This window comes from Bubalus kerabau, chromosome 12, assembly GCF_029407905.1.
Source record: "Bubalus kerabau isolate K-KA32 ecotype Philippines breed swamp buffalo chromosome 12, PCC_UOA_SB_1v2, whole genome shotgun sequence".
Taxonomy (NCBI): domain Eukaryota; kingdom Metazoa; phylum Chordata; class Mammalia; order Artiodactyla; family Bovidae; genus Bubalus; species Bubalus kerabau.
The window spans coordinates 72,665,879-72,689,880 of record NC_073635.1 but is presented as its reverse complement, the minus strand read 5'-3'; the positions used below and the strand labels follow the sequence as shown (position 1 = coordinate 72,689,880).

The 24,002-nt window shown below is 41.8% G+C and overlaps 1 pseudogene; it reads right to left on the bottom strand.

Annotated features, from left to right (window-relative positions):
- On the bottom strand, positions 1 to 22,147 carry LOC129624245 (40S ribosomal protein S23-like; annotated as a pseudogene).
- Between the last annotated feature and the right edge of the window lie 1,855 nt (positions 22,148 to 24,002).

The window sequence follows — 24,002 nt, the reverse complement described above, 5'->3', positions numbered from 1 at the left end:
TTATGATCTTGGTTTTTCCTTGCCTTTGTATAAGGCAAAAAAAGAGACACTGGCTACTTTGATAGCCTTAAAGTGGACTCCAGGAATGTCACCAACAGCATGACCTTTGAAACAAAATCCAGCAGCCAGGACTTCATCATTTTCCCCAATAAAATTCAAGCAGCCATCTCTGGGTACAAAAGGCTGTGATTTTTTGCCATTCTTGGTGAACTGAACCCTGATACATTTCCTGATGGCAGAATTTGGCTGTTTGGCTTCAACCCCTATTTTTTTGAGCACAATTATCTTGGCATGAGAAGTGCATCTAAAAGGGTTGGCCTTCAGGGCTGTGCCCAAATGGGCTTTCTTGTACTGTTACCATGCCACTTCAGGGCTTGTCGGTGGCTACAGAGCTTCCTGGCAAAGACCACGACGCTTGCTCATCCTACCAGCACCATGGGCCAGAAGGAAAGACCATCATGTTTAATTTTAACACAAGCTCAGAGGGTATTAGGATGTTAGGATCCCCATTATTTTACAGAGCTTAAGGACCTTGCTAGAGGTCGTAAGACTCCTAACTGACAGGTGCGGCCTCTGGAGCCCCGGTGGAACTGCACAGTCTATCCCCACTCCACCCAGTCTCCCTGCCCAAAGACCTGCTCAGCCTGACTCCCTGGGTGGGTCCGTGTGGTCCCTCCAGGCGCCGCAGCCCCTTTGCTCCTATTGCCCCTGACTCAGGTCCTTCCTTCTGCAGGGCAGCCCCCGAGAGCCCCATGGTCGGCAGGAGGACACCCTTGCCCCATTCTAGCAGCTTCTCCCTGAAGCCACTTCCCGGGGGTGCGGTCAGGCCAGGTTGTGAGGAGAATCATGAGAGAAGCAGGAAGGGTGTGAGCTTGTGGTCAGCACCTTCCTCTGATCTGGGACCGCCCTCTCTTCTCCTGACACTTCCCACCACTCAAGGCAGCTCCTCTCAACGCCCCACCCCCCTCCATTACAAGTGCTCCTGTAGCTCTGCTGTGGATCAGAGTCACCAGGGGAGGGGTCAGAATGCAGAGTCCTAGGCTCCAGCCCCAAAGGTCTGATCCAACATCCCAATCCACTGGGATTGGGATGCAGTGGGTCCTTTGAGCACATTCTGAGAAGCATTTAACAGACCTGCCACTCACATATGTGGGCCCTGGGTCAAGAATATAAATGAAGCCCATCCTATATGTTTAAATATTTAAAAGTTATAAATCAAGCTAATACACTGTCAAGTACACCCTCAAAACCACATGGCAGGCTGGGATTCCTGGACCCTGGAGTTTGGAGCTAGAAGGCAGGACAGCAGAGGGAGGGGCCAACCCAGCCCCCAGCCCTCCCCCTGCTCTTCCCACCTCTGGCTCTGACCCTCTTTGTGCCCTGAGGAATCTGCTGCTCAAGCAAGAGCATTACAGCCTTCAAGCCAAGCTCAGGCCATTCTCTTCTGCTCCATAAACAGCTGTATCTAGACTACCTGTCAGGTTGGGACACGGGTCCCAGGAGGGAGGCCTGCACTGGAGCTGGGATCAGGGATTCTAGGGTCTAGGTGCTCAGAGCATGGCCTGGAGGGGGCGGGGCTCCAGGTGGCCACACCCCCTGGTCCGCTCTAGCTGCCTGCACTTGGGGGAAGGTGCAACCTCAGGATGAACTGAGCAGGGCCTCTAAACCAGCGCTTCTCAAACTGTACTGTGAGCAGGACCCACCTGGCATCTGGAGATTTTGTCAGTAGATCTGGGGTAGAGACCACAATCACACGTGTTCCTAACAGCCTCCCAAGCCAGCTGACACTGCTGGTCCACAGGCCTCGCTTAGAACAGCAGAGCTCTGGGGCAGGGAGGGCAGAGATTTCCTGTAAAGGACCAGGAAGTACATTTCCAGGCTTTGGGGGCCTTATGGTCTATGCTCAGAAAAACATCTACTTCTGCTCCATTGACTACGCTAAAGCCTTTAACTGTGTGGATCACAACAAACTGTGGAAAATTCATCAAGAGATGGGAATACCAGACTCCTTACCTACCTCCTAAGCAACCTGTATGCAGGTCAAGAAGCAACAGTTAGAACCTAACATGGATCGACTGCCTGGGTCAAAACTGGGAAAGGAGTATGACAAGGCTGTATATTTATATTTATTTAACTTACATGAAAAATAATGTGCATATATGTATAACTGAATCACTGTGGTATAGCAGAAATTAGCACAACATAAGTCAACTATACTTAAATACAATAAATTTTTCTAAAAACAAGAAAAAAAAAGCAAGGGTGTCATTAAGTTCTTTATTAGTAATGTGTACTCTGGTTACTGGCATGGCCTGTGTTTGCTGGATTTTCCCACTTTAGAGAAACAATTCTTCCTTAAAGAATTAAGCTGACAAGATACTTTGAGTCCATGAAATGTCGTGTTCCTCTCAACACCATGCCCCAACATTCACCATGTAGTCAGCCAATGATGAATTTTGTCTGAATTATTTATGACAATGATTGCTGTCACATGGTACTTTTCTGTCAATCTGTCTACATTTGTGAGCTGGCGTTCTACTACAAAATAGGAGCTTTCCCTTCCTCATAGCAATTCTATATCTTATCAGAATCAGTATAAACTCATGGATTAAAAAAAAAATTATTGTTGTAAAATGTGGGGTGTAAAACCTTCAATCCTCTGTTCACCATTACTTACCACATTTTTAATGTGATATAAACTCCATACCAGAAACTCATTTTTTGCTAGGTAGTCTGCAAAATTTAATTTTAAAAATGTTTTTCATGTAATGTTCTCCAGAATTAAATATGATTAGCTTTTGGATCAAACATGGTTTGGAATACCCAAAGCTTCCACCTATTGGGATGGATACTTGTGAGCATGTTTACTGAGTGGAAGAGAGAATTTAGTGAGAAACATCCAATGTATACTTTGTGCAGAACATTCTTAGTGTGTCTGAGTCTTAACCTTGGTTCTTCTTCATTTTAATTTTATTTATTTTAATTGGAAGAAAACTATTTTACAATATTGTGGTGGTTTTTGCCATACATCAACAGGAATCACCCTTGGGTGTACATGTGTCCCACCATCCTGAACCCCCCACCCACTTCCCTCTTCACCCCATCCCTCTGGGTTGTCCCAGAGCACTGGCTTTGAGTGCCCTGCTTCGTGCATCGAACTTGCACTGGCCATCTATTTTACAAATGGTAATATACATACACGTTTCAATGCTATCCTCTAATACTGCCCCACCCTCACCTTCTCCCACATAGTCCAATAGTCTGCTGTTTACATCTGTGTCTTTTTTTCCTCTTTGCATATAGGTTCATCATTACTGACTTTCTAAATTCCAAAAATATGCATTAATACACTGTATTGGTGTTTTTCTTTCTGGCTTACTTCACTCTGTATAATAGGCTCCAATTTCATCCACCTCATTAGAACTGACTCAAATGTGTTATTTTTATAGCTGAGTAATATTCCATCGTGCATATGTACCATGACTTCCTTATCCATTCGTCTGCCGATGGACATCTAGATTTCTTCCATGTTTTAGCTATTGTAAACAGTGCTGCAATGAACACTGGGGTACATGTGTCTCTTTCAATTCTGGTTTCCTCAGTGTGTATGCCCAGCAGTGGGATTGCTGGGTCATATGGCAGTTCTCTTTCCAGTTTTTTAAGGAATCTCCACACTGTTCTCCATAGTGGCTGTACCAATTTGAATTCCCACCAACAGTGTAAGAGAGTTCCCATTTCTCCACACCCTCTCCAGTATTTGTTGTTTGTAGGCTTTTTGATGGCTGCCATTCTGATCAGCATGAAATGATATCTCATTGTGGTTCTGATTTGCATTTCTCTGATAATGAATGATGTTGAACCTCTTTTCATGTATTTGTTAGCCCTCTGTATGTCTTCTTTGGAGAAATATCTGTTTAATTCATTGGCCTACTTTTTCATTAGGTTGTTTGTTTTCTGGTACTGAGCTGCATAAGCTGCTTGTATATTTAGGAGATTAATTCTTTGTCAGTTGTTTTGTTTGCTATTACTTTCTCCTGTTCAGAAGGCTGACTTTTCACCTTGTATATAGTTTCCTTTGTTGTGCAAAAGCTTTTAAGTTTAATTAGATCACAATATGCCAGATAATTTGGAAAATTCAGCAGTGGCCACAGGACTGGAAAAAGTCAGTTTTCATTCCAATCCCAAAGAAAGGCAATACCAAAGAATGCTCAAACTACCATACAATTGCACTTATCTCACACGCTAGTACAGTAATGCTCAAAATTCTCCAAGCCAGGCTTCAGCAATATGTGAACCGTGAACTTCCAGATGTTCAAGCTGGTTTTATAAAAGGTAGAGGAGCAAGAGATAAAATTACCAACATCCACTGGATCATGGAAAAAACAAGAGAGTTCCAGAAAAACATCTATTTCTGCTTTATTGACTATGCCAAAGCCTTTGACTGTGTGGATCACAATCAACTGTGGAAAATTCTGAAAGAGATGGGAATGCCAGACCACCTGACCAGCCTCTTGAGAAACCTATATGCAGGTCAGGAAGCAACAGTTAGAACTGGACATGTAACAACAGACCAGTTCCAAATAGGAAAAGGAGTACGTCAAGGCTGCATATTGTCACTCTGCTAATTTAACTTATATACAGAGTACATTATGAGAAATGCTGGGCTGGAAGAAGCACAAGCTGGAATCAAGATTGCCGGGAGAAATATCAACAACCTCAGATATGCAGATGACACCACCCTTATGGCAGAAAGTGAAGAGGAACTCAAAAGCCTCTTGATGAAAGTGAAAGAGGAGAGTGAAAAAGTTGGCTTAAAGCTCAACATTCAGAAAACGAAGATCATGGCCTCTGGTCCCATCACTTCATGGGAAATACATGGGGAAACATTGCAAACAGTGTCAGACTTTATTTTTGGGGGCTCCAAAATCACTGTAGATGGTGATTTCAGCCATGAAATTAAAAGACGCTTACTCCTTGGAAGGAATGTTATGACCAACCTAGATAGCATATTGAAAAGCAGAGACATTAATTTGCCAACAAAGTTCCATCTAGTCAAGGCTATGGTTTTCCAGTAGACATGTATGGATGTGAGAGTTGGACTGTGAAGAAAGCTGAGTGCCGAAGAACTGATGCTTTTGAACTGTGATGTTGGAGAAGACTCTTGAGAGTCCCTTGAACTGCAAGGAGATCCCACCAGTCCATTCTAAAGGAGATCAGTCCTGAGTGTTCTTTGGAAAGAATGATGCTAAAGCTGAAACTCCAGTACTTTGGCCACCTCATGTGAAGGGCTGACTCATTGGAAAAGACTCTGATGCTGGGATGGATTTGGGGCAGGAGGAGAAGGGGACGACAGAGGATGAGATGGCTGGATGGCATCACTGACTGGATGAACGTGAGTTTGGGTGAACTCCAGGAGTTAGTGATGGACAGGGAGGCCTGGAGTGCTGCAGTTCATGGGGTCGCAAAGAGTCGTACACGACTGAGCTTCTGAACTGAACTGAAATGTGCTTACATTTGTTTATTTTGCTTTTATTCCCATTACTCTGGGAAGTGGGTCATAGAGGATCCTGCTGTGATTTATGTCAGAGAGTGTTCTATGTTTTCCTGTAAGAGTTTTATAGTTTCTGGTCTTCTATTTAGATCTTTAATCCATTTTGTGTTTATTTATGTTTATGGTGTTAGAAAGTGTTCTAGTTTCATTCTGTTACAGGTAGTTGACCAGTTTTCCCAACACCTTTTGTTAAAGAGATTGTCTTTCCTTTATTGTATATTTCTGCCTCCATTGTCAAAGATAAGGTGTCCATTGGTGTGTGGATTTATCTCTGGGCTATTTTGTTCCATTGATCTATATTGCTGTCTTTGTACCAGTACCATAGTGTCTTGATGACTGTAGCTTTGTAGTGTCTGAAGTCAGGCAGGTTGATTCCCCCAGTTCCATTCTTCTTTCTCAAGATTGCTTGGCTATTTGAGGTTTTTTGCATTTCCATACAAATTGTGAACATATTTGTTCTGGTTCTCTGAAAAATATCATTGGTAGCTTGATAGGGATTGCATTGAATCAATCAATTGCTTTGGGTAGTATACTCATTTTCACTATATTAATTCTTCCAATGCATGATCATGGTATATTTCTTCATCTATTTGTGTTATCTTTGATTCTTTTCATCAGTGTCATATTTCCTATATATAGGTCTTTTGTTTTTTAGGTAAATTTATTCCTAATATTTTATTCTTTTCATTGCAACAGTGAAAGGGATTGTTTCCTTAAGTTCTCTGTTTTCTCAATGTTAGTGTATAGGAATACAAGGGATTTCTGAGTATTAATTTCATATCCTGCAACTCTACTGTATTCATTTATTAGCTCTAGTAAGTTTTTGGTGGTATCTTTAGGGTTTTCTATGTAAGGATTATGTCATCTGCAAACAGTGGGAGTCTTAATTTGTTCTTATCCAATCTGGATTCCTTTTATTTCTTTTCTGATTACTGTGACTGGGACTTCCAAAACTATTTTAAACAGTAGTGGTGAGAGTGGGCACCCGTGTTTTGTTCCTGATTTTAGAGGAAATGCTTTCAGTTTTTCACCACTGAGGATAATGTTTGCTGTGGGTTTCTAACTCTTAAAAAAAATTACACAACCCCAATTTGACTCCTAAGGCAAGTCAGATGGTCCTGGAGGATAGGTGGAGATCTCATAGGGCTGGGGCATGTTATTCCTACTAGTAATGTTATTTTTAAGTAATAAATTAAAATAAATATATGTTTCTCCCAATTTTCAGCACACATTGCTGTTTTAAGTTTTGGAAAAAAAGTATTTTCCTTAGAATATTAGGTTTAAAAAACAAACCTTAGTTAATCCATATTCTTTCTATTTTAAAAGGAAAATTAATAGCTTACACATAAAGCCTTGTGTTTCAAAAAACTCTGAAGGGTTTTAAAGTGGCCTGTTGTGTTTCCAGGTATCTTCTTCAACATTAGGACCATGTTGCTGACTCAAGAAGAGAATCAGTTTAAATATATGCACAGTATTGTTTTTAGACTTGGAAAAAACAAACCCTCTTGAACAGGAACTTATTTCTAACTTTTTAATCCTAATAAAAATAATGATAAATATAGGAGGGCGTTTTGAAAGCCTGTATGGTCTCATTTTAAACATAAACATGACAGTAACAATTAATAAAGAAGATAGTGCTGGAGAGGATAGTACTGATTGACAGCTAATCACATATCCGGCATTGTTCAAAAGTAGAGTTTCTCACCTGTTGGGATTAAGTATCAGTTTTATTTAATTTTATATTTTCAGCCCATTGCAGCCTAATCACTGATCCACTGTACATCACTAGTGCTCATCTCAACCATGTGTACCTACCCCTGCAAGTGCAAAATCTGGGCTGTTCAAGATCCCACACATCCTGAGTGTGGATGTCATAGCAATAGCTGATGGCTCTGAGTTTCTAGCTTTCTTGAATTTCCTGTATTTACTTCTAACCTGGTTATAATCAGTTCATGGACTGGCACTGGTGCACAGACCACACTGTGAGACTCACTGCCATAGTTAATCTTTGCAACAGCCCTCTGAGAATCGTACTAACTCTACCTCAACTTTCAGACAAAGACACTGAAGCACAATTGGCTTCCCAACCTTAATAGCCCACGATTAACAGGAGCAGAATTTGTATTTAAACCCAGTGTCCAGAGGAGCCAGTATTTGTCCCTGGAAGGCTGACTCCAGAGCTTGTGCTCCTCCCTGTGTGCTTGTGTCATTTTAATGACATGTGAAGGAGGAACAGTTTCATTTAGGCCATCAGATGAGGACCTCCTCAATTACACCTTCTACGGTCTACAAACCTCCTTCATCCATGTCCATCTTACTCTCCTCCCCTGGTAAGTAGGCATCCCTAAGGTTAGTGATTCCATCTGTGTCTTTGGATGCTCTTGGTCCATCCATCATCCCAACCAAAGAACTCTGCAAGGGCAGGAACTATATTAATCTTCCAGATGAAGAAGCTGAGAATCAGAGATTAAGATAATTATCCAAGCATGTAACTAACGCTACATGGGTGTAGGGTGTCCATAGTCCATTTTGTCAAGGATGGCGCCAGTTTACTTCCCTGGCCCCTTGGCTGGTTACTGCTTTCCTTTCACTCTCAGGTGTCCCAGTCTGGACGGCACAGTCTTTGGGCACCCACGCTGCTGGTGAGGAGCAGAGAAAGAACTGACAGGCACATAAGTGTAACTGATTGCAAAACCAGGGCTTTCTGTTATCCCAGACTACTTTAGAATTTCGAAATTGTAAAGTTGAGAAGGAAGGTTTGTTCTCAGTTATCATGTATTCATACAGCAAAGAGTTAATGAACACACTCTGTATGACAGACACTGTGCTGGAAGATGCAATCAAAAAGCAAATAGGCACAGTTCCAAGTATTTTTCTCATTTGGTTTAGCGAGAAAACAGACTACGTGTGAACATCCACAGTCAGGGCAGGCTACGTCATTTACAGAACCCGGTGCACACTGGAAAGAACAGGGCCCTTGTTTACAGATGAAGTATCTCAGGATGATGACAATGGGACATTAAAAAAGTATGGCTCAGTTTAACACATGAGAGGTGCTCAGGGTATTATAGAAATACAAGTTACCTAGGATTGAAAGGTTGTTGTTGAATCACGCGAATACATCGGGATTCTTGGCCCCCGGAGGAGAAGAATTCAATCCAGGGCCAGAGACGAGGCTTGATCACTCAGAGCTTTTGTGTAATAAAGTTTTATTAAAGTATAAAGGAGATAGAGAAAGCTTCTGACATAGGCATCAGAAGGGGGCAGAAAGAGTACTCGCTTGCTAGTGTTAGCAATGAAGTTATATACTCCAAAGAATGGAGGTTGTAAAGACCTCATCAGACCTACTCCCATAATTTACATTTTAAGATAAAAGAATTAGCCAGAAGGTTTAATCCAAAGACTGTCCTCAGGCAGGATACATTATTGTTATATAATCCTAAGGAATGTGGAGAAAGAAAAAAAGTTTGTCCTGTCTTCCTCCTTGAGAATTCCAGACCCTCTCTCCTTGGGGGCCCCTAGACTCCCTATCAACCTGCCTAGGAACTGACTCTCTCAGGATGATGACTGATCTTAAGGTGACTTCCTAGAAGAGGTGACAACTGGACTGACCCTAGAGAATGAGGATATCTCCCCTACATGGACCTCCTCCTCTATTTTTTAGATCAGAGGGTATTGAGGAGAATCACTAAGTCAAAATTTTGACTTACACATCAGTCATCAAGAGTTTTCCCCCAGAGTATATCCTCATCCCCTACCTCTTGATCTGTGACACAAGCTGTGGGGACATGGAGATGTGTTGTCCTGATCTCCCTTCAAGAACTCATTGTCCAGCTACTGTAAGTGCTGCAAGTGGGCAACCTTAAACCATCAGCCCTCTGAGGGCAGCTTCTATGCAATGACCCATCCATGGGGAGGCATAAAGGCCTGGCCAGTGGATGTGTCAGGACAACCCTAAAGGGCCATCTTCACTCCAGACCCCCCAGGGGGTCAGCTCAGGTCGTCTGGCCAGTGATCCAGCTTGATCCTTCCGTCTGCCCTACTCTGTTTCTTCCCTCCTGATTCCACAGTGTTGATCCCAAGGGCAACCCTGATACACATCCCGGTACTAAGCTCCATCTGAGTCTGCATCCCAGAGAACCAGCCTGCAACATGTATCAGAAAGCATTCCAGTACTCAAGGAGGGGTTTTATTTGAAAATTACTGGCTACACATGTCCTTATAACATTTTAAAACCCCCAAATAAAATAAAAATTGGTGGAAACAAGGACTTTTGTGTGAATGTGGTTACCCTTGGTTTAAAATCTATAATCTAATGCTGTCTGGCCAAAATGAAATTAAGTTATATGTTAACAACAAAAGAAAAGTATTATGTTAAGCCATATGGAAGTGCCATTTTATAGCTTATAAAAGGTTGAATGTTAGCTGTTCCCCATGGTTCAATCTCATAGAAAAATCCATTAGCATGTAAAATTTAGAGGGGTAAAGATATAGTTAATGAATTAAAATAGGAAATAGAACATATATAATACTATGGCTGTTGATTGGTGGTAAGTACCAAAACTTGTAGGTTACAGCTAAAGGGGGACTTAGAAAAAAATTTAGGCTTCATATACTTATATTAGAAAAATAATGGCATTATTAACCTGTTTCCAATTTAAGAATTTAGAGGAAATATCTTCAAAGGAGAACTTGAAGGAAAGAATGAATGATATGATGAACTAGAAAAAAAATAGCATAAATCAAGCAAAAAGTTGATTCTTTGAAAATAGGAAAAAGTTATGCAAGATTATTCATAAAAAAGAGAAGACTCAAAGAAAATTTAAAAAGCCAAAAGAGCAGTTAGAGATGCTGTAGAGATTCAAAACATAAGATACTGTGAATAAATTTGTGCCAATCTAGCTCAAAACTTACAGGAAACAGATCTACTTCTAGAAAAGTGAAACTTACCAAAATGACTCTGCAGAAATAACACACTGAATAGGAACCACATAATTACCAAAAGTTACCCAGACAATGATGGGTGCACAACACGGTGAATGTGATTAATGCCACTGAATTGTGTGATCAAAAATGGTCAAATGACAAATTTTACGTTATATATACTTTACCACAATTTTTTTTAATGTAAAAATATAAAATCCTTTACCTAGAAGACAGTCTAGCACATGTCTGTCCTTCATTAGCAAATCCCCTAGAAGGGTTTCTATTTTGAGAAAGCATATTTTTTCTTCCTTCTCTTTTAGAGGGCTTCCCCAACTGCTCAGCTTTAAAGAATCTGCCTGCAATACAGGGGACACAGGATATGAAAATATAATATTGTCCTTCTGTATTTTAAACATGTTAATTTTTTGAGCGGGACATCTCTCTGTCTTATAATGTCACTTAAACTACATGTATGTTTTGCCTATTAGTTTTCTCTGTAGTATTTTAACTAGGGCTCTTTGAGTGGAAAAATGGATCGTAATTCTATTAAAGGAAGTGGTGATACAAAAGAGCAACTTGACACAGTCCTCAAGTAAACAGAATCCCTAATATAATTGGAAAGTAATATGTAATTCTGGGAACAGTAAAAAAAAAAAAAAAAAAAATCTGACAATTTTGTCTCATATCTTAGAAAATGAGTTTGACTCTGGAGTCTCTCAAGATACAAAACCTGGAAGACAGCTATCATTGGTGTCCTGCACCTCTGATTTGGATAAGAAAGAAAATAGTACAACATATAAATAAACATAAGAAATCTTTTTGTAAGAACTTGAAATCACTGAGTGAAGTTGGAGAAAAAAAATTACAGATTAACATCTTGCAATGTGTAAATATTTGTTGCTGATTAAAAAAAATGTATAATAAAATTTATATAGTGCAAAAACCTATTGGAAAAATGCCTTTGAAATAGACATGCACTCATGGTAGAATCACAGAGTTGACACAAAAATTGTGAAGGCTGAGGGCTGTCCACTGGAAACATTCATAACCACACGGTCACTGTGAGTAATATCTGGCTATTTCTGTTTGAAGTGCACCTGAATTGGTGGGTGGGGGGAGCTTCCTAAGTGGTGATAGTGGTAAAAAACCCGTCTGCCAAGGCAGGAGATGTAGGAGACGCAGATTGGATCCCTGGTTGGGAAAGATCCCCTGGAGGAGGGCATGGAAACCCACTCCAGTTTTCTTGCCTGGAGAATCCTATGGACAGACAGAGAAGTCTGGTGGGCTACAGTTCAGAGGGTCGCAAAGAGTCAGACAGGACTGAGCTACTTAACCCATACACACATGGGGGCGGGGACAACATGTTTAAGAGTTTTAAAGTCCTTCTCCTAAGGCAACACCTTTCTAGGTCCACTTCTTCACGTGAAGCAATCGTATTACTGCTGCTGCTGCTAAGCCGCTTCAGTCATGTCCGACTCTGTGCGACCCCATAGACAGCAGCCCACCAGGTTCCCCCGTCCCTGGGATTCTCCAGGCAAGATCACTGGAGTAGGTTGCCATTTCCTTCTCCGATACACGAAAGTGAAAAGTGAAAGTGAAGTCGTTCAGTCGTGTCCGACTCTTAGCGACCCTATGGACTACCAGGCTCCTCAGTCCATGGGATTTTCCAGGCAAGAGTACTGGAGTGGGTGGCCATTGCCTTCTCCAATCATATCACTAGTGGAGACACAATTAAAAAAAACAGGGACATATTAGGAGAAGGTACTGGCAATCTAAACTGGAGGAGCCTGGTAGGCTGCAGTCCGTGGGGTCCCGGAGAGTGGGACACGACTGAGCAACCTCACTTTCACTTTTCACTTTCATGCATTGGAGAAGGAAATGGCAACCCACTCCAGTGTTCTTGCCTGGAGAATCCCAGGGACAGGTGAGCCTGGTGGCTGCCGTCTATGGGGTCTCACAGAGTCGGACACAACTGAAGTGACTTAGCAGCAGCAGCAGCAGCAGCAGCAGCAGCAGCAGCAGGGATGCATTATTCTATGGAGGAAGTAGCCCCATTAAAACACAAAGAGAAAGGGGAAATCGCCACAAGCCGTGAATAAGCTTGACACTTTGAACAGACTGAGCGCTGAAGCTTACCTAAACAAGACTGAGTTCACACAAATAAGAGTTTTAAACTAAGGGAGACCCAAAGACTATAATTGGGTCTTCTCAATTGGATACTTCTCCACTTATTTTATTGAGAATAAAGGCCAGAGAATGAATCAGGCTGAAAAAAGTAAATTCTTATACACTGAAAAAGAAACAAAACAAACAAACGAAAAACACACACTCAGTGGGACTGAGCTTAATGTCAAACAACCTGTAGATACACGAGAGCTCTGATCATCCTGACTCACAGATGTGTTTTATCACTAAAGCAACTTGGTAAGTAACATCATTTTACTAACTGAAAACCTGGAGATACATTAAAAACAGGGTGACAAAGAGGCCAGGAAATCTATTAATAGCATCTGCCCAAGGGTTTCTCATTTTGTCCATATGTGTTCATTTTATGAACATACGTGTTCATATGTGTTCATATGTTCACATTTTATAAACATATGTGTTTGACCATATGTGTCCATATGTGTTCATTTCGTCCATAAAATGTCCACATAAAATGAACACAGCAAATTTAGATGTTAATATCGGGTTGTAATCCCTATATTTTATAAACTCTGATTGACAAGCATTGAAAATAAGAAATAGGAAATGGGGAAAGCATAATACTATGTAGCCACTAAAAAGAATGAGAACTATATGCATTGATATAATCTGAGATACAAAATTAAATGAAGAAAGGAAAGAACAGCTATCATTTGTGCTTAAAAACAGGAAGATCACATATTCACAAGTTCTTCTCAATGCACAGACAGTCAGTAGTGGTGCTGGGGCTCCACCTGGGAGGAGTTGTGTGATGACAGGAAGGAAAGTGATTTAATTTTTGTTGATAAATTTTTTAAGAGACTTTTAAATAGTTTTTAAATTTTGCAGCAGTAGATGTATCAATTCTTTTAAAACTCATTATTAAAACTGCATTTTAGTTATTTAGAGCAGCAGTACAAAACATTTTTGGCACCAGGAGCCCAGTTTCATGGAGGACAAATTTTCCCGGATTGGGGTAGGGGGAGGTTCGGGTGTAATGTGAGTGATGGGGAGTGATGGGGAGCAGCAGATGGAACTTTGCACACCCGCCCACCACTCACCTCCTGCTGTGTGGCCAAGTTCCAAATAGCCCGTGGATGGCACCAGTCTGGGGCCTAGAGGTTGGAGACTCCTGATTGAAGAGTCTTTAAAGCTATCTAGAAGAACTATGGACATATTTTTTTTTTTTATTACTGGAAGGCAAGGTTTCTGATTACTGATTTTTTAAAAAATGATCCCACTTTCATACTGTAAAATGGTCTATATTCACAAAACGCTTAAGCATCTGCTCTCTCATTTGATCCCTGTAATAAGTGTGAAGAATCTCCCAGGGCTGTAATCCTTCTCTACACACAGGTGAGGATCTGAGGCTCAGAGACCTTGGGGGACATGAGGCCATGTGGATGCTAAGTGCCTCCTCCATCTATCCAACTGGACCAGGCTCCTAGAGCTAGGATATGTGAATTTTATAACTTGTGGGCTATATTAGGAAATTCATTAGTAGACAAAATGACACCTCTGTTACACACTGGGAACAAAGAAACTTCAACCAGATCTGCTTCTTCACAGAACAGAATGGATTACAGGCATTTACTCTTTGTTTGAGCTGAACTGTGTCCCCTCCAATTTTACATGTTGAAGTCCTAAACCCTCAGTACCTCAGAATGTGACTGTATTTGGACACAGGGTCTTTAAAGAGGGGATAAAGTTAAAATGAAGTCATACAGGTGGGTCCTAATCTAATAGACTGGAGTTCTTAAAAGAAGAGGAGATCAGGATGCAGGCTCACACAGAGGGAAGACCATGTGAGACACAGAGAAAAGATGGATCTCCAAGCCAAGGAGAGAGACCTCAGAGGAAACCAACCCTACCGACATCTTGACCTCAGACTTCCAACCTCCAGGGCTGTGAGGAAATGAGTTTCTGTTGTTTAAGTTGCCTACTCTGTGGTCTTTGTATGGCAGCCCTAGTAAACTACTTCCCCCTTCAGCTTTATGTATCTAAAAGGTACCTTCTCTACTACTTCATGGATCAGGGTCAAACAGACAGTGATCAGCTCACCTGAGCTACCAGTTCAAGAAAATATGATGTGGAAGTACCTTTTTCCAGGTGTTGGGTTTTCATTTCAGATGAATGACTCCTGCTCTATTAGAGTGATAAGCTTGTGATTTTGGCTAATCATCCTGGTGTTATAGCTCCGAACAATGCATTGATATCTCATGCTTGCAAATTCAAAAACCTGATAATCTGAGAGTTTATCTTCCTAAGAGGATGCAGAGTATGCAGAAATAATGTCAAGATGGGATGAGGGTCAAGAAATGCATCTCTTTCTGCAGTGGTAACATGAGCCAGTGGCAGAACTGAAATTCAAGAGTGAGGTTCTTGGACCTCTAGTTCCCGTCTGTGAACTTGGGTAATGGCCCATCTACGCTACCACGTGAAAGGACCAGTATTCTCAGACTCAACACAGAATGCAGTATCTAGTACAGCATTCAGCCTCCCTCAGCAATTCCCCCTCTGTGCTCCCTGGATCAGCTCTGTGACCTTAAGTGAGCTCTGGACCCAATCTCCTCATCCAGACATGGGATAAAAAATGTCAGTGAAATCATACATGTGAAAGCTATGTAAAATAAATTATAAAGAATTACACAAATGTAACTTACCATTAATAATGTTAGATTAGGTGCAGGATTACTAGACCAGGAATCAAAAGATTTCTAATTCTATGATGTATGCCAGCTTCTGAAAATATCAGATGTGACACATGATTTAAAATATTTACTTAAAGAGCAGATTTCTAATTCTGTGTCTGCCACAAACTAGCTTAACACCAGTTATATACATAGGACCACATTCCTTCTTCTTCTTTTTTTTTAATTTAATTTTATTTTTAAACTTTACATAATTGTATTAGTTTTGCCAAATATCATTCCTTCTGAGAGGACTTAGTTTCCTTACCTGTAAAGTGAGGATGTTGAACCCTATTATCTTATCTGGACATATCTAAAATTCTGAGATCAATTTCTCATTACTCAATGTCTTGATCATACCTAAGGATAATATAGTTTTTAAATGAACACTGACACATAGGTGGGGACACCTCTCTTTGATGTGTAATGCCTAAGCTCAAAAGAACAAAAGGATTTGTAAGAGTCCTGACTGCTTTGTGACTAGGTTATATGGGAATCATAAATGATTATCAGGTCTCAAGAGGGAAACTCTGACTGGAAGACACTCTAGTAGATGAAAGCACTCTGTGAATTTTAGGCACAAAAAATACAGAGCTCCAGGTTCAGTTTCTCAACATTTGCATACAGTACAGTACTTACAGAAAGCTCTCTCCTATCCTATGAACAGTGGAAGGTACTGCTGTGCATTTCCTCATTTCTAAGGAGGATTGGGATGAAACAGTGATAGAGGGAATTTAGGCCACATTTTAGATAAATCTTTCATATAGAAATACTGTTAGATACTGGGGCATGCTTTCTTTAACAGATATTTTAAATATTACACGAGTAATTTTATTCTACTCAACAAGTGATAATCTGGGAAAGGCAGAAAAGTGTGAAGAAGGTAAAATGCATTCATCATTTTATACTCAGAGATAAATTTTCAATGGGAAACCTCACGGCAGGAAGCTGGAAACCTCTCACCACCCTGAACCACACATCTCAAGTGGCAAGAAAACCACTCCTTCCCTCTCTCCCTCTATCTTCCCATCAGTGTCAATCCCACCTTGTTCCAGAATGAATTACTGGCGGCTGCATGACAATGGCTAAGTCCCTCAAACTAGACCTCAGTTGTCACATCTGTCCAAGATACTACCACCTCACCTTTGTTAGAAAGACACCACGTGACTGAAGGTCACTCATCGAGGGCCTTCCTCACACCATGTTCAGTGCTTAGTGCTTTCACACACTATTCAGAGTAGTGTTAAGGTATTGTGAATTCCTGATTTATCCTGATGACAATCTGCCTTCATTTGGAAGGAAGAGGGAGCAGGGGTGGGGAGGGGGTAACTGAATAAAATTCTAAACAACAAAGAATTAGGGATTAAGTGACAGCATCATGTAGGGGTTTATAGGTTAGAAACAGAAGCAACTTACACCTTTCCCTGGTAAATCTTCCTAGACTCAAAATATTCTAATTTGTTTTCCTTAAACTCACAAATTTTGTGGATATTCCTTGACAGCACTCGCATCACAAATGTGCTGAGCACCAGTCAGAATGGAACAAAAAGGGTCTGCAAAATGAGAGTGTTCAATGCTCTAAGGGAATCTGAACCTAGGGTCCAAGTATGGTGAGTCCTATCCGAAATCTGTCTGTTAGGCACAGGTGCGCATGCACAGAAGCACACCCTCATCCTACACCCCACCCCCACCACTGCTGCAGATTCTCAGCAGGCCTGCCTTCAACCTGCCACATGCTGTTAAGACCCAGTCATGAAGCTCAGTCTCTGGAGGTTTATGATTGAAAAGGGCAGAGACCCCTGGTGGAGATTCTGAAGAGTGAATCTGGAGACAAACTGTAATTACAACACCCTGTAGCAGGCTCACCTGTTTTGCCCTTTCAGGGAGGGCAGAGGCCTCTGCTTCACTGTTTTTGCACCATCTTGTAAAAGAGGATATCTGCATTTTGCAGCAAATCATATGGCCGGTTATATAGTTTCCATCTCTCTGAATTCAAAACCTATCAATCGGCATAAAGAAACCAATAAGCTGAATGTTTCACAGTAACATATCCTGTGTGTGTGTGTTAAGTTATTTCAGTCGTGTCCAACTCTTTGTAACCCTATGGACTGTAGCCCACCTGGGTCCTCTGTCCATGGGATTCTCCAGGCAAGAACACTGAGTGGATTTTCATTTCCTTCTCCAAGGGATCTTTCCAACCCAGGGATTGAACTCATGTTTCTTATGAGTCTCCTGCATTGGCAGGTGGGTTCTTCACCATGTAACATATTAAATTTGAACAATATTTTAGAAACCAGCAGGACAGGGAGAATAGGGAGAATCTGTTTGTGTGGTAGGTCTGGCTGGTGTTTAAATGGTTTGATTCCCCTGTTTTACTAGGCAGACAAAGGCCTAACCTGAACTTTTATTATTATAAGGTTATAGGAAAGGAAGAAAATGGAAGTTTCACAGTACGATTACTGGCACTCAGCAGTATGTAGCATCTTATATTCTGCCCAGGGTATTTTGGGTTGTTATCATTAGTTAGTGCTTTTAGCTCTCAGAATCTGAGCTTTGAGAGATATTTATACATATACACAATGTTGGCAAATATCGTGATTCAAGAAAATCAAAGTCAATTATTCTAAAAAGCAGGTTGATATCATGCAAACCAAATGGCAGTGACATGACAGCAAATTGTCAAGTTGGATTGATAGAATCTGACCAATATTTGAATGCAGCATTCCAAAGAATAACAAGGAGAGATAGGAAAGCCTTCCTCAGCAATCAATGCAGAGAAATAGAGGAAACCAATAGAATGGTAAAGTCTAGAGATCTCGTCAAGAAAATTAGAGATACCAAGGGAATATTTCATGCAAAGATGGGCACAATAAAGGACAGAAATGGTATGGACCTAACAGAAATAGAGGATATTAAGAAGAGGTGGTAAGAATACATAGAAGAAATATACAAAAAAAGATCTTCACGACCCAGATAATCATGATGGTGTGATAACCAGCCTAAGGCCAGATATCCTGGAATGCGAAGTCAAGGGGGCCTTAGGAAGCATCACTATGAACAAAGCTAGTGGAGGTAATGGAATTCCAGTTGAGCTATTTCATATCCTAAAAGGTGATGCTGTGAAAGTGCTGCACTCACTATGTCAGTAAATTTGAAAAACTGAGCAGTGGCCACAGGACTGGAAAAGGTCAGTTTTCATTCCAATCCCAAAGAAAGGCAATGCCAAAGAACGCTCAAACTACAGCACAACTGCAATCATCTCACACACTAGTAAAGTGATGCTCAAAATTGTCCAAGCCAGGCTTCAACAGTACATGAACTGTGACTTACAGATGTTCAAGCTGGATTTATAAAAGGCAGAGGAACCAGAAATCAAATTGCAACATCTGTTGGATCATAGAAAAAGCAAAAGACTTCCAGAAAAATATCTACTCCTGCTTTATTGACTATGCCAAAGCCTTTGACTGTGTGGACCATAACACACTCTGGAAAATTCTTAAAGAGATGGGAATACCAGACCACTTGACCTGCCTCTTGAAAATCTGTATCCAGGTCAGGAAGCAACAGTTAGAACAGGACATAAAACAACAGACTTGTTCGAAATAGGGAAAGGAGTACTTCAAGGCTGCATATTGTCACTCTGCTTATTTAACTTATATGCAGAGTACATCATGAGAAACACTTGGCTGGATGCAGCACAAACTGGAATCAAGATTGCTGGGAGAAATATCAATAACCTCAGACTTGCAGATGAAACCATCCTTATGGCAGAAAGTGAAGAAGAGCTAAAGAGCCTCTTGATGAAAGTGAAAGAGGAGAGGGAAAAAGTTGCTTAAAACTCAATATTCAGAAAACGAAGATCATATCATCTGGCCCCATCACTTCATGGCAAATAGTTGGGGAAACAATGGAAACTGTGACAGGCTTTCTTTTTTGGGCTCCATAATCATTGAAGATGGTGACTGCAGACATGAAATTAAAAGACACCTACTCCTTGGAAGAAAAGCTATGACCAACCTAGACAGCATATTAAAAAGCAAAGACATTACTTTGCCAACAAAGGTCCATCTAGTCAAAGATATCATTTTCCAGTAGTCATGTATGGATGTGAGAGTTGGACCATAAAGAAAACTGAGTGCTGAAGAATTGATGCTTTTGAACTGTGGTGTTGGAGAAGACTCTTGAGAGTCCCTTGGACTGCAAGGAGATCCAACTATTCAGCCCTAAAGGAAATTAGTCCTAAATATTCATTGGAAGCACTGATGCTGAAGCTGAACTCTAATACTTTGGCCACCTGATGTGAAGAACTGACTCACTGGAAAAGACCCTGATGCTCTGAATGGTTGAAAGCAGGAGGAGAATGGGGTGTCAGAAGACAAGATTGTTGAATGGCATCACTGACTCAATGGACATGAGTTTGAGCAAGATTTGGAAGTTGGTGACAGACAGGGAAGCCCAGAATGCTGCAGTCCATGGGGTCGCAAAGAGTTGAACAAGACCTAGCAACTGAACTGAACTGACTCATCTTTATATCCACATTAAAGCTTTCAGAACAATCAGCTGCTTTCCAGAAAGGAAACAGGTACAGGGGTCCCTTGGAGATATTGGGTGTTCAGTTCCAGAACACCGGAATGTAGTGAATTTTACAATAACATCAATTATACAAAATATCTGGTTTCCCAGGGTGTACAAAAGTTATGTTTAGACTACACTGTAGCCTAGCAAGTGTGCAGTAGCATTATGCCTGTGAAAACAATGTACAGACCTTAATTAAAAAAATAATTTATTGTTCATGGCTGTACCTAAGTCTGATTCTTATTGATGTTTCACAGAAAACAAAATTCTGTAAAGTAGTTGTCCTTCAATTAAAAAATAAATAAATTAATAATAATAATTTAAAAATTAATTAATTAATAATAATAATTTATTGCTAAAAAATAACCAATGTTGGAGATATCAGCAAGTAACACAGAAGATCACTGTGGATCACATATCACCATAAGAAATGTAATTATAGTGCAGGACTGATGCTGAAGCTGAAACCTCCAGTACTTTGGCCACCTGATGCAAAGAACTGACTCATTGGAAAAGACCCTGATGCTGTGAAAGATTGACAGCAGGAGGAGAAGGGGACAACAGAGGATAAGATGATTGGATGGCATCACGGATTCAATGGACATGAGTTTGAGCAAGCTCTGAGACTTGGTGATGGACAGGGAGGCCTGGCATGCTGCACCCCTTGGGGTTGCAAAGAGTTGGATATGACTGAGCGACTGAACTGAGCTGAATTGCCATTAGATGCAAAACTTTAGTTAAATGCTTAACCTCTCTGAAGCTCATATGTGTTTCCTCCCAGCTCAGGGACACTTCAGTGTCTTCAGAACCACAGGTGGCCCCATTCATTAAATAAAAAATAAGTGTTCTTTACTGACATGAAATTTGTCATGACCAGGTTAAACAATGAGAGGCACACAGGGAGAGAGGGAGGGTGAGAGAGACATCATAAACACAGGGACAGAGGGAGTCATGTGGAGTGGCAGTAACCTAGGTGTCCATCAACAGAATAATGTGTAAAGAAGCTGGGGTACATATACACAATGGACTATTACTGTCATAAAAAGAAACAAATTTGAATCAGCTGAATTGAAGTGGATGAACCTAGAGCCTGTTATACAGAATGAAGTAAATTCAAAAGAGAAAAATAAATATTGTATATAATGCATGTAAATGGAATCTGGAAAAATGGTACTGATGAACCCATTTGCAGGGAGGAATAGAAACACAGAGAACAGACTTGTGACAGCTGGGGAAGGAGAGGGTGGGATGAATTGAGAGAGGAGCACTGAAACATATACATTATCATATGCAAAATAGATAGCTGGAGGGAAGTTGCTACATAGCACAGGGAGCTCAGCCTGGAGCTCAATGACAACGTGGGATGAGGGGATGGGAGGAGGAGTGGGAGGGAGGTTCAAGAAGGAGGGGACATGTGTATACTTATGGCTGATTCACTATGGTGGTATGCTAGAAACCAACACAACATTGTAAAGCCATTATCCTCCAATTAAAAATAAATTTTAAAGAAAGGGGAAAAGATGGCACTGTTCCAGGGCACTAGTTAGATAAAGAAGTTGTTAATAAGATACTTGTTTCCAGGGGAAAAGGTACAGATTTAGTTCAAAACTGCGAATTCCTGAGCAATATGGAGGCTGCCAGATAAGGGTTAAGTGGTGGTGGTGGGGGTGCGGGGAGCTGGTTCTCCCTCTGGGTGGGGATTCCTCCTGGGCAGCCTCTGTTCTCAGCCACCCCACACCTCGCTCCTGTTTCTCCCACTATTCCTCCTTTTCCTAGGCACTGAAGGCTGGCGGGAGGGCAAGTAGCAAGGTAGGGAGACCCTGGATTCCTGCCACTAGACTCCCCCGGGTCCCCTCCCCTGCCATGCCCTCTCAAGCCCCCGCGCTCAGGGCAGGCAGGAACCACTGGGCAAGCAGAAAGCACTTCCTTTCAGCGGACTGAGCCCTTGGCCAAGGAAAGGTGCCCGTGACTCTAGGCAAGGGCCTGGCAGGGGAATGTCACAGCTCAGGTGGAGCCATTACCAGAACAGGCGCGAGCAGAAGTTCGCCACCTGCAGCGGGTTGGTTTTCACCTCCGATGATAATGGCTGCATCTTGCCGGCCAGGGCGAGCTCCTGGAGGCGCCGGAGGGGCGGCTGGAGTCTTGGCCGCCAAGTAGGTCGGCTCCATAGAAGCCAGAGAGCCACCTGTGTCCAGGAGTTGGGGCACCAGCTAAGGGCCATGGCCTGAGCCGTGGGAGACAGAAGCTGTGCTCCGGGTGCTGGGCTGCTTGATTAGGAAAGTAAAAGCATCATTGGCTCTGTTGTCTGACTCTTTGCTACCCTATGCACTATAGCTTACCAGGCTCCTCTGTCCATGGAATTCTCCAGGCAAGAATACTAGAGTAGTTTGCCATGCATGATGAAGACGGGGCAAGTAAAGCTACCAGGAGCCACAGGCAGGTGTAAGGCAAGGCCTCCAGTGCAGTTGAAGGAGGCAAATGGGCAGACTGCCCAGCACACTGGGTCCAGCGCCCAGTCGCACACATACTGGCACCTGGTTGCAAATTCTGCTAAGTGCTTCCTCTGAGCCCAGACATCCACCCAGAAGATGGGGAGGGAACTGAGACATCAACTGCCACTGCTACTCAGAAATGCCCTCAGGGCTGCAAGGAAGACTAGAAAAAAGTTGGTGGAAGGCAGCCCGCCCTCTGTTCACCCTGCCCTTATCAGCATCAAACAGGGGTGCTATGAGAGGTTCCCCAACTGTGACTGGAAGGAACCTACAGAGCCTTCAGAGGACAGATTCTGCAACACACTCCCCTCCGTTCCCCCCAACCTCCCCTTCTCCCACATACGCACTCTTTCTCTAATGTCTTCTGCTGCCTTTTGTTTGTATTGATGAAAAAGCTTTAGTCTCCCAGGGAACAAAGGCTAGCTTAGGAATTAATGATTCAAATAATGTGAACATGTAGCAACAAAAAATTACAGATAACAGTGTCTAATCCACATTTCTGAGTTTTTTTTGCAGGCACTGAACACCCCACTAAATGAAATAAGTTAACTGCATGTTGACCATGAACACATAGCTCCCAGACCCTCTGAAACCTAAGGACTGATTACCTTAACTCCTGCAACACCATTGTGTTACCTCATTAACAACCACTCAGAATTGTACAGGGGTTAATCATGGACACTAAAACCTTGTCCCTCTTCTTGCCTTTAAACACCCTCCCCTGAATTTTATCAAGGAGTTGAAGTTCTTGGAGCATAAGCTGCCTGTACTCCTTATTTGGACCTTGCAATAAATCTTTCTCTGCCTCAGTCTCCAAAGTTTCAGTTTGTTAGGCCTCACTGTGCACAGGTCAGGCTCAAAAACTTCAGTTGGACAACACACTCTGTGGCAAACATTTGATCTTGTACAACAGCAGGATTCAGCACAGATAATGTTTGTAGTGTTTAAGACATCATGTGTGCTAAGTCTCTTCAGTTGTATCCAACCTTTTTCAGCCCTATGGACTGTAGCCTGCCGGGCTCCTCTGTCCATAGGATTCTCCAGGTGAGAATACTGGAGTGGGTTGCCATTTCATTCTCCAGGGTATCTTCCCAGTCCTGGGATGAAACCTGTCTGTTATGTCTCCTGCATTGGCAGGAAGGTTCTTTATCAGAACCTGGCTTTACTAGAGCCACCTGGGAAGCCTATTTAAGACATTAAAAAAAAAAGGTGATAAAAAATTAGAGCTCAATTGGTTTTGGAAGATGAATAGATACTGTCACTGGTAACAGGTTTTTGGCATCTCATATGCTAACCGAACCTCTGTGAGCCTTTTACTGCCCTCTTAAACTGGGAAAGGGGAATATGGGGAAAGAGAAACTGCCTTTGATTTCTTTCATCATATGCTCAGAGCCTAGATAAATAACAGTGACATATGTTGCAGAACACAGGTTGCACATATTTCTTCAGAACTTTCTTTTCTTTTAACAAAGCCCTATTCAAGAAGGTATCCTATTTTATGGATGAGAAAAATGAGGCTCAAGGACAGCACTTCTCCAAGGTCTTTGAATCAGTAAATGATGAATCCTGATTTGTACTCAAGTC